At 41.6% G+C, this 10,854-nt stretch overlaps 1 long non-coding RNA gene across 1 annotated transcript; it reads right to left on the minus strand.

The window, feature by feature from the left end:
* Positions 1-157: 157 nt before the first annotated feature.
* On the minus strand, positions 158-10,594 carry LOC118237990. The gene is made up of 3 exons (XR_004769015.1): positions 8,991-10,594; positions 1,054-1,331; positions 158-420 (listed from the first exon to the last, which is right to left on the minus strand). It is a non-coding gene; the product is annotated as an uncharacterized LOC118237990 (long non-coding RNA).
* Between the last annotated feature and the right edge of the window lie 260 nt (positions 10,595-10,854).

Below are 10,854 nucleotides of genomic sequence, written 5' to 3' on the forward strand. Positions count from 1 at the left end.
CAGGTTGGGTCAGCATCTTGATTCCACTACTTACTATAATATCATAAGCTCTGGGGCTATTTTAATATCCATGTACATCACTTTTCTCATCTGTTAGGTAGGGAATATGGATACTATAAAACTTTTTTTTCCATTATTAAAACTGAAACAATATATGCAAAAACATCTACCATAATACACGGCTTATGGAAAGTGTTTAATATAGTTACAATTCTTTTTGTTTCCAGAATGCTTATTGGAGAACAGCAGTGTTGTTTGCCTACTAGACAGTGTGGCGAAGAGGAACTAGCCCAGGCTTTGTAATCCAGTAGACTTGTGTTGAAATCTCAGCCCAGTCATGGTGAGAATTTGCACCAGTCACTGCTCTGGAGAGCTTTAGTTTCCCAGCATCCTTGTCTTGCAGGGTCCTTGGGGATGCCCCTGTAGGGATACAATACGGCAATGTCTCATGCATCGAGGTGTGCTGGAGACAAGGAATGAACAATGGTTCCTCTGGACACTGTGAGGCATATGAAGGCGAACAAAGGAAGTCGTCCTCTCCCTAGCCTTCCTAGAGATCTCATTGTGGAGATCAGACATGCTCACATACAATGACTGATAACGCTATTTGGTGACTGCCATGAAAGAGTTGTAGCACTCTTTCCACAGGTGTGGAAATTTGCATGAAGTAAGTAGTTTAAGCTGGGAAAAAAAGGGGAGGGGTGTTTTTTTACTAAAAAGAGATTGTAATTTACAAGCCAATTTCTGTCAGCTCTTTCTTCCATCAGTTCCTTCTTCGCTCCCAAACCCGAGGATACCCTATCAGGAAAAGCTTATGTAGAAAGCAGAGATCTACCACCCTCCCTCCCTCCCTCCCTCCCTCCCTCAAGAGTTTGCTGATGTGCGCTCTGTTTCTGCTCCTGGTATTCACAGCAGCTGAGTTATGATTCAGCTTTGCAGCCTTATTTTTCATTTGCTACCTGAGATTCAATGCCCTGGCATCCACCTGGAACCACTGCCATAAAGACTGACTTAACATTCAGAATCGATGAGCAAACCCGAGAAACATTTTACCTGAGGCAGGCGCAAGTGATGAGGGTCTGAGCTCTGATTCTTAGCAGGAGTTTAATCCACTCTGCTGAGCTTTCTGTGGCCCTCCTCCACCTCATTACCACATAAGATGCCTCAGAGGTATGGGGACCTGGGCTTCCTTTCCAGGATATGTTAGAGCCCAGGATCTCTGGGTGTCGTTATTATTTCCCTTTAATTGTGGCCTCTGGACTTAACTCGTTGTGGGAGCTCATTTGTTTTCTTTTCCATTTCCTTTCCATGGGTCTCTTCTGGGACTTGCCCTATGAAACAAAAGACTTGTCTAAAAGATCTCACAGCTAGCAGGTCTTTTCTTTGCCTCATTATCTGTAGATTCGAGCTGCTGATTAATGTATACTTGTACTCTTGAGTTTCCCATAAATCCTGCTTCTTAACTCCGTGAGATTGATCAGCACAGGTGCAGTGGTTGGGAGCTCCCCCATCCCGTTTGTTTTCAACTCTCTGGAGTGCCTTGCTGTTTACTGTGGGTCCAGGCAGACACCTTCTTACCCTTTCCTTTTCCAGTTCTTCTACTGAGTGGTAGAAGCCTTTGGTGGTTCTGACTGCTTCAGTTGCTGCCCCTCCCACCCCTTATCAAAATCACTGTGAAGTGAGCAGCCATTTTATAGATCTTCATACGCATTCCTGACTGCCTTTCATGGGTGCATTGCAATGTAACAGCCAAGTCCATGTGGATCTCTTCGCTGAGATTTGGAATTTGGGACTAAAAGATTTAGGCTAGACCACTCAGGGGTACTGGAGCTAGATAGGACGTTGGGGAGACTGGATGATAGTTTTCTTCTGTGTGATAACAGTGTGCAGTGAGAGAAAAAGGGAACAGCAGCATACAGAAAGGAGACAGAGAGGGGAAAAGGGGGTGGGTGTCTTAAAGGTACCCAGAACCTTTCTTCCTCTGGGGGTGAACTCTTCACTGAGTACCAGAGGTGCCCTCAAACCTTTTCCAATAAAGTGTTTTGGCTCAGAATAGTGCAAGTTGATTTCTGTTTCAGATAATCAAAAGCTGCTACTTAGTACAGTATTTTTACTGTTGTTGTTTGTTTCGTTTTGTTTTTAAGTGAGTTGCCAGTTTGTGGTTTTGAATAGCTTATAAGGAGAAAAGTTAGGTTATTAGTTGTCACCCTTCTAACAGTATAGGAAAATGCTAAAATTTTTTTTAATGTACTCAAGTTACCAATTAAATTCAAAAGAATTGAAAATATGGTCTTGACACCCATGTTCGTACACTGTTATAACCAAAAGAGAGAAGTAATCCAAGCGCCCACTGAAAGCTCAAAGTGTGGGGTGAATATTTGATGAAATACTACACAGCTTTAAAATGGAATATCCCAACAGAGGAGAGCAAGAAAGAGCCCAGAGCATGAGAAGCTTTCCCAGTACAAGTCTACATAATGAGTTCTGGGCCAGCCAGAGATTCAAAACCAAAACCAAAACCAAACAAGCCAAAAACAAAAGATGGGAAAAAAAAAAAAAAAAAAAAGGACTTTCTCAGGAGGAATTCAACTAAACTTTTATTTGCTGATGGCTACACCACATGGGTGATCTAATGTGGCCCTCACCCCAGACACTGGAAGGTCATGGAGGTCTACTGAACACAGAGAAAATATTCATATTGCCAGGATAATCCGAAGACAGCACAGCTATCAATGAACACTGAGGACATTATGCTAAGTAAAATAAGCCAGTCACAAAGATACAAACACTATGGGGATGTCTTTATGTGAGGTATCTGGGGCAAACACATCTAATGCACGCTGAGAGCGTGATGGTGGTTAGTGGGCAAAGGATGCTGTGAGAGAGGGTCATTATCCAATGAGTATGCAGCTTTAGTGTGGACATGGGGCGGGTCATTGTCCAATGAGTCCAATGAGTACACAGCTTTAGTGTGGACACGGGGCAGGTCATTGTCCAAAGAGTATGCAGCTTTAGTGTGGACACAGGGCGGGTCATTGTCCAATGAGTATGCAGCTTTAGTGTGGACACGGGGCGGGTCATTGTCCAATGAGTATGCAGCTTTAGTGTGGACACGGGGCGGGTCATTGTCCAATGAGTACACAGCTTTAGTGTGGACACGGGAAAGGGGTTCTCAAGATCAGCTGTACAACAGAGCAGATGTACTCCACACTACTGAACTGCATGTTTACGAATCATTCTGATGGCTAAGTTCATTCTGCATATTTTACCATAATTTTAAAACCATCAGCAAATGCCATGAATAACGGTCTGATGTATGGGATATAGTAAAAACAAACAAACAAACAAACAAACAAACAAACAAAAGACCACCTTTATTATGAGGGAATGAGGGAAAGGCCTAAATCATATTTGTGGCTTGGAACTCTTGTTTTTGTTCAGTTTCTGAACATATGCCTCCCAGGATGGCCTTAAATTCATGACATTCCCACCTGAGCTTCCCAAGTAGATAGAGGGGTTTGCTTTTGTGTTGTTTATTGGTTGCTTGGTGGCTACATGGAGGATCAAACCTAGAGCAATGATCAAGTGCTCTACCACTGAATTACTCCCCAAAACCTGACTTTGAATTCAAGGGAGTATGACTTGTCCCTGATCCTTTAACTTCTTTTAGCATTACTTCACTCCTGAGTTGCTTGCATTAACTCACACAACTACCTGCTGAGAGTTTCATGTCCCATGCAAGCATCTGGGATCACCAAGGGGAATAAGAGACGGGTTGTTGATAAGCCTGATCACAGCATCCATTGTTGTGGAATATTATTTTAACTGGGCAAAGCTGTGTTCCATTTGTTTAGACTGGGCAAACAAACCTTCTCTGGCTTTTTATTCCAGCTGTTGTGCTCACCAGTTGAGCTTGGCTTACTTGGGAGACATTATCCTGTGTGACACTAGTAGGCCGAACAAAAGACTCCTTTGGTGTGTTGTTTTCTTGTTTGTCTCTAGGTAGGACAGTAACTGGTAACTTGAAAGTAGCAATAGGTGTGGCTGGGTAGCACTGATGGCAGAGGCAGCAGAAAGTTGGTGGCAGCTGAGAGGCAAAGCCACAAGACTGTCGAGTGACGGTAGCTGCTCGTCCTCTATGGTGACAACTCTTACACCAGCCTTGGCAAGAGTCCATTGAGCAGTTCAAGTGACAGCCAAAGCACAAATTAGGGGGTAGTGAAGAAGAGATAGGATGGAGAGCTGAAATCAAAGATAGATCAGGAGCCATAAAGAGCTAGATAAGAGAAACTGAAGTTCCTGGTCACTGGAAGAGACTTGTCAAATCTGTGGGGCCAAGAGGCTCAGATCTCTCAGGCCTAGGAGCTCTAACACCGGTCTCTGGCATAGGCTCGGCAGAGGCTGTAACACTTGTAAAGCTAAGGTCTGCTACATAATACCTGCAGGAGCTGTTACAGTGGAGAGCTTCAGTGGGGCTGCTCACACCTGCCTGTTGCTACTGTTTGCTGCTGCCAAATGCCAAGGGATATGAAAGATGCTGTCTATATCTATATCGTTGATATCTGTTTTTATACCATCCAAATCTATATCATCCATACCATCTACATCTCTGCCATCTGTGTCTATACCATCTATATCTATCTTTATCTCTTTATATATACATATATATATGTATATATATGCATGTATAAGTGTGTATATATATATATATAGATAGATAGATAGAGAGAGAGAGAGAGAGAGAGAGAGAGAGAGAGAGAGAGAGAGATGGGGGGCTTATTAGATTGGCATATACAGGCTGAGGTCCAGTAGCTGAACGATGGCTTTCTGCAACAGAAAGGCCAAGAATCCAGAGCTGTTCAGTCCATGAAACTGAATATCTCAGTAGCCTCAATCTTTTGCTAAAGTACTGGGTGATTCCAGAGGAACTGTTGATATAGAGTATAACTTGGAATCACAAAGTTCTAATCCAATCAAAGGAATACTTCAGCAACAGGATACATAAACTAGTGAGAGTAAGGTCAAGCAGGCAGAAAGCAAAGGCTTCCTTCCTCCCTGTCCTTTTATGGGGGCTGCCACCAGAAGGTGTGGCCCAGTTTAGGGTCGTTCTTCTCATTTCAAATTACCAGATCAAGAAAATCCCTCATAGGCATACCCAGCAGTCTGGGTTTTAATTGACTACAGATGTAGTCAAATTGACAACCATGATAAGCCATCTCAGCTACCAAAGATCAGAACAGGAACTGGTTTTTACCTACTGATGATTTCTAGCTGGGAGAACAAAGGGACCCAGTTACTGATTGGCAACATTGAGGTGGAGGGGTGTGTGTGTGTGGGGGGGGGCGTGCTAAATGTCCAAAAGAATGGAAGAGTATTCCATGGGAGTCAGAAGGCCAGAGGCAGAACCCTAGCCTATCATGTGCAAGGCTCTGAGTTAAATCCTCAGCACTGAAAAACAAAGAAAAACAAAAGAAAACATAAGAATGAAGAAAGCATCATGGGAGTCAGAAGAACTTGGGGAAGGGTAGTGAGACTGAAAGGGATTTGATTGAACAGAGGGCACTTGGCCTGAGAAGACAGGATTAGAAGAAGCAGACTAAACAGCTAGGATATTGATGCGCTTGTAATTTTAATCATGTAATTATATAGTCACATAGTGTGAGCACAAATCTATTCTTGACTAACTTGCAGCAATGTCCACCTACTGTGCATCCAAACAATAGCTATTGACCCATTCAGGAAGATAGGTGTTCTACATGTTAGGAAGACAGCAATCAAGTCTCTGCATTCATCAAACTCAAATTCTAGAGGCTGCTTTTTGTAATTGTCAAGAACACAAAGAAATGGCTCAGTGGTTTAGAACACTAGGTCTTCCAGAAGTACTGAGTTCAATTGCCAGCAACCAATAATGAGATCTGGTGCCTCTTCTTCTTGTCTGTATGGATACATGCAGGCAGAACACTGGACACATAATAAATAAATCTTTTAAAAAATATGTGAGATAGGATCCTATCTTTAATGTGTGAATATGTAGTCCTACACATTATTAAAATGAGACTTGTGTACATAGTTATAAACGAAGGGAAAGTGAGAGAATTCCCCAGTAATTTTGAGAAAGTAGGTATAGTAGTATCAGCAGTGATTGGATGGCAGCAGTGGGTAAGCTTTACTTTGTCATCTGTATTTTCTGTACCATGGGGGGCTGTAAACTTGAGCTTTATTGTACCATTTAAAAGTTGTGTATAATGTACACAGCCAAGCTACTGCACACTAAAAGTAAAAAAAAAAAAAATGCTCTCACCTGTTTTCTCTCTTCCCATCTCCTAAAATAGTTTTCACGTTTCTAACTCAAAGCCTCTTGATGTTCCACACTCCCCACACAGCTGCTATCACCCCCTTGTTTGTGGTCCATAAATCCTTTATTTGATCAAATAATGTCTTCAGCTTGAGAGTAGTGCTTTTCCTAAATAACACTGTACCAGAAATCTGAGGCTTGGGGCTTTGATAAGGCACAATATGTTGCAACTGCAAATGCTCACTGTTTCTGTTTGCTATGTAGGCTGTTCTGAGTATAGAAAATGTTCAAATAAAGCGGGCTAGAAAGTAGCTCATTGATTTTTATAGTGGAAACAAAAGAACCACAGAATTTAGAATCCCTTCCTGTGACTACCTTCATTACAAGAATGGTCCAGCCTTAAGTGTTGTATCTTTCCCAGGCCCCAAAGTGCTACTGGCCATGATTTCCTAGTATGTTCTAGGCCTAGGAGGTTCAAGGCTAAGTTTGTTTGCCATGGCATCGCTTCTGTCAAACACAGATGTATCTTTTCCACCAAGGCCCCAGTTTGCTGGCAGGACCTGCCTTACCTGGCATGGCTTGTCAGCAGTGGTTGGCTTTCCAAAGTTGTGCCTGCTGTCAAAAGCCAGGGTGTGGTGATTTTAACAGCCAGGGTTTTGAATGTGATTTTGTCAATGACTTTCACTTATTTGCCTTTCTGTTTCCTAGTCTAACCATTGCTGTGCTTCCTCTAAATTTGAATTGGGAACGTTTTAATGGGAATTTTTCAGTGCATGCATTTTATTGACAACTCCCCTGCTTTTTGTGCCCCAGTGGGTAACTTGTAATTGTGGATCCTGCTGTCATTTTGAGTTAAAACTCAAACAATTTGCTTGTGACATGTTTTAAAAGGTGGAAGTAACTATAACTTGAAAAATGATTTACATAAATTGTGGACAAATGAGAGTAAGAAATTTAAATATAAAAATGAGAGTACATAGTTAACATTATGGCAATAGGGAGAATCCCAAGGTTTAAATAAAAACAGATTCCTCATCAAACATCCACTTATGTGATTGCTTTGTTGGTGGCTTAGAATTCCTTGAAGTTTTCTGTTGCTCTTAGGACTGAGTTCAAGTGCATAGGGTCAGCCTATAGTCATTCCATCCCTTGCCTCCTCTTCCATTCTAATTGCAGGATAACCTGTCCTCTTCATTTCCTCCCGTGCCTGAAGGGAGGCAAGAATTTGGAATTCTTGCCTATTCCCCTCCATCTGTATAGCTTTCACTTGTTTGTCAGGACCCAGCTCCTAAGCAGTTTTCTCTGAGGAGCCTTCCAAAATTTCAGTCTAGGCCAAGATCCTCTGTGTTATGTCATCATAAGCATCTCATGTTGTGTGCAGATTTCCTCCATTAGCCAGTCAAAGGAGGAGAGACTGTGTCTGTTACCATTGCAGCCTAGTAACTGAGAGTTACTTAGCTTGTACACAATAAATATTTCTCTCTTTTGGGTGATTTTTTTAATTGTGAGTGTGTGGATGTGTATGTGTGAGTGTGTGTGTGTGTGTGTGTGTGTGTGTGTGTGTGTGTGTGTGTGTGTTAGTGTGTGTTCACAGGAAGTCAGGAAAGGGTGTAGGATTTTTTAGAGCTGGAGTTAGAGGTGGTTGTGAACATCCAATGTGGATGCCTTGAACCCAAGTTGGGTCCTCTGCAAAAGCAACATTCACTCTTAACCTGGAGTCATCTCTTTAGCACTAAATACATATTTCTTAACTAAATGGGTACATGGGAACATTTGCCAAGAAAAAGGAATCACAATTAACTTTAAGGGTCCATGCTGTCAGTAGGTTGAGTACTTAGGTTATCCAATCAATGCAGATGGGCAAATGTTGAACACCAGAATGTGCCCATACCATCATTGCTCTTGATGTTCTCTTACACTGTTTCATAACTGGTGGCACTAGGGCTCAGTGAGCATGGACAAAACATACAGAACTCTGAGCTACAGCGGCCTCACTTATTGCTCTCCATTCTATAGCAAGGTGCAACTGCTTCTAATTTGATGCTGTTTTCACAACCATCTTCTAGACTCTCCTGTTGGAGCAGGTGAGCCCTTGGATTGCCTCTATAAGAAGGAAGTCAAAGGCAGACACTGGAGTGCATTCCTAGAAAGGAGAGAAGAGAGTAGGGAGAAAACTCTGATCTAGGAATCCAGACATCTGGGTTTGTCTCCCTTTTGTTACTACCTGGCTATTTTCACACTGGACAAGTCACCTAGACTCCCAGGACCTTAGCTTTCTCCGCAACTCACTGAATGAAAATGACTGGATAATTTCTTAGCACGGCTTCAGCTTTAAATTCTACAATGTTAATCTTAATTGGTATGTGGCTTTGGGATGGTGTAGTGATTATTGTTCTTCGGCCCAGAAGGACCACATGAGATAGCTCATCTCTCAGGGGCTCACCTGAAGTTGCATATTGGATGAAGACAACAAACATAATTTCATACCACCCACTTATTGACATTTGTGTGCATGCACAGGTAACTAAATTAGAACCATGAGCTGGGAAGGATTAAATAAGAATGGCACATAGGGAACATGCCACCTCTCCACGACATGTCTGCTGTTACCCTTTCGATGAGCCCCAAGGGAATATCCCCTCTCCTGCACACCCTTCTAGAGTCGCACGGCCCACTCTTTCTAATGGATACTTACTTTCAGAAAAATGTTTGTAGTTCTGCCTCTCTTGAAATTTCTTCATATATTTAAGCAATTAGCAATCAGCTCTAGCATCTTATTGCTGCACGTGCAAATCTGAAACATAAAAATGCAAATTGTGGGGAATGAAAATAGATTTGAGATTGTTTGCACATCACCGATCTTCATGAACAATTAAAACTTAGCAGATTTGTAATGATCTTTGAAGGTACTAAAGTAAATAAAATAATTATATTACCTATGTGAGAATTTAGTGAAAGGAGAGGAAAATTATCATTCTGAGTTTTTTAAAAAATAGCCAAGTTCAGCTTGGATGATGTGACTAAAGAAACACTACCAGGTAAAAGTTTAAATATGCATAGCTTTCAAACTTGGGCTTTCTAACAGATCTTATATTAGTGACTTCTTCAACATGCCCTGAAACACCCTAAATTGTGAAGGAAAAAACAGAAAAGAATTTAAAGTGAACAAGCAGTTTGAACTTGAGAGTTTGTTTGGAGCTAAAATGGCAGGCATTGCCAAATGATAGAAAATGACATAGAAATGAGAATATTTATTTTTACCCTGTTTACTTTCTGTGTGTGAACTTGAAACTGCATCACTAGTTAAGAAATTCATTTTTTTCTGTCACCATCTGCCTCTGCTGATTTAAGTAAGTCACTTTAAGCCCTCCAGAGAGAATCGTTGATATGCATGGCATTATTATTTTATAGAAGGGAGACTAAAAACTTTAGGGAAAACGGGAGAATATGCCGTCAAGGATGACACTGTAATTTACAGTCTTATTGCAAATTAAATAGATTCTGGAAGTGGGTATCCACATTTTATAGGAAAACAAATGATTTGGTTTCTTTCTGTATTGGATCAGCTTCCTGTATTGAAATGGGATATCTGTTCTGGAAAGGGCTTGATCACTGACCCTGAATGGTAGGTATAAGTTCCAGACCATGGGTGGGAAAATTCCTGAGGATGGTGGTCAGTGAAGTGTAGAAAGAACCTTTCTTTCTAAGTGCTGAGTCAAAGCTGCCAACGTAGTGGGTCACCTCCTGGAAATTTTCTCCCCCTCTTCCCAGAATGATGTACAACAGTTACATTTTAGAATTCTAAGTACCTTTCCCCAGAGAATTTAATTTCCCGGGAACAATTGTAATTTCTTTATCATAAAACCTTGTGTTTGATTTGTCTCCATAACAATATAAAAGTATGTGCCACCTGTTGACTAGAGAATTTACATCAGCTGTGAAACTCAGATTATTGCAAGGAATGTGGGAGTTTCCATGTTAATTAGAGAGAGGAATCTGACTTGGGTTTAAAAGCATCCCTACCACAGTTTAGGAAGTAGGGTTAGGCCTTGTTTGGAGACTGAGCACTGTTCTGGCCTGAATGACCTTGCTCCCCACCAATGAGTAGGTTGAGCCCCTAGTCCCCAAAGTGACAATCCTAGAAGAGATAGGGCTCTTGGAGAATTGATAAGTCACAGAGGTGTCATCCTTAAGAAGGACAAAAGCCAATACCAAACTGTTTTCATTACTGTAGCTCTATAGTAGAGCTTGAAGTCAGGGATAGTGATGCCTCTGGAAGTTCCTTTATTGTACAGGATTGTTTTGGCTATCCAGAATTTTTTTTCCACATAAAGTTGAATATTTTTCTTTCAAGTTCTGTGAAGAATTGTGCTGGGATTTTGATGGGGGTTGCATTGAATCTGTAGATTGCTTTTGGTAGATGGCCATTTTTACTATGTTGATCCTACCTATCCAAGAGCATGGGAGATCTTTCCTTCATCCAGTAACTGAAGGAAACAGAAGCAAGGATTCACAGCTAAGCACTGAGCCAAACTCCTGGAATCTAGTTGTAGAGAGGG

This window comes from Cricetulus griseus, chromosome 3 (genome assembly GCF_003668045.3).
Source record: "Cricetulus griseus strain 17A/GY chromosome 3, alternate assembly CriGri-PICRH-1.0, whole genome shotgun sequence".
Taxonomy (NCBI): Eukaryota; Metazoa; Chordata; class Mammalia; order Rodentia; family Cricetidae; genus Cricetulus; species Cricetulus griseus.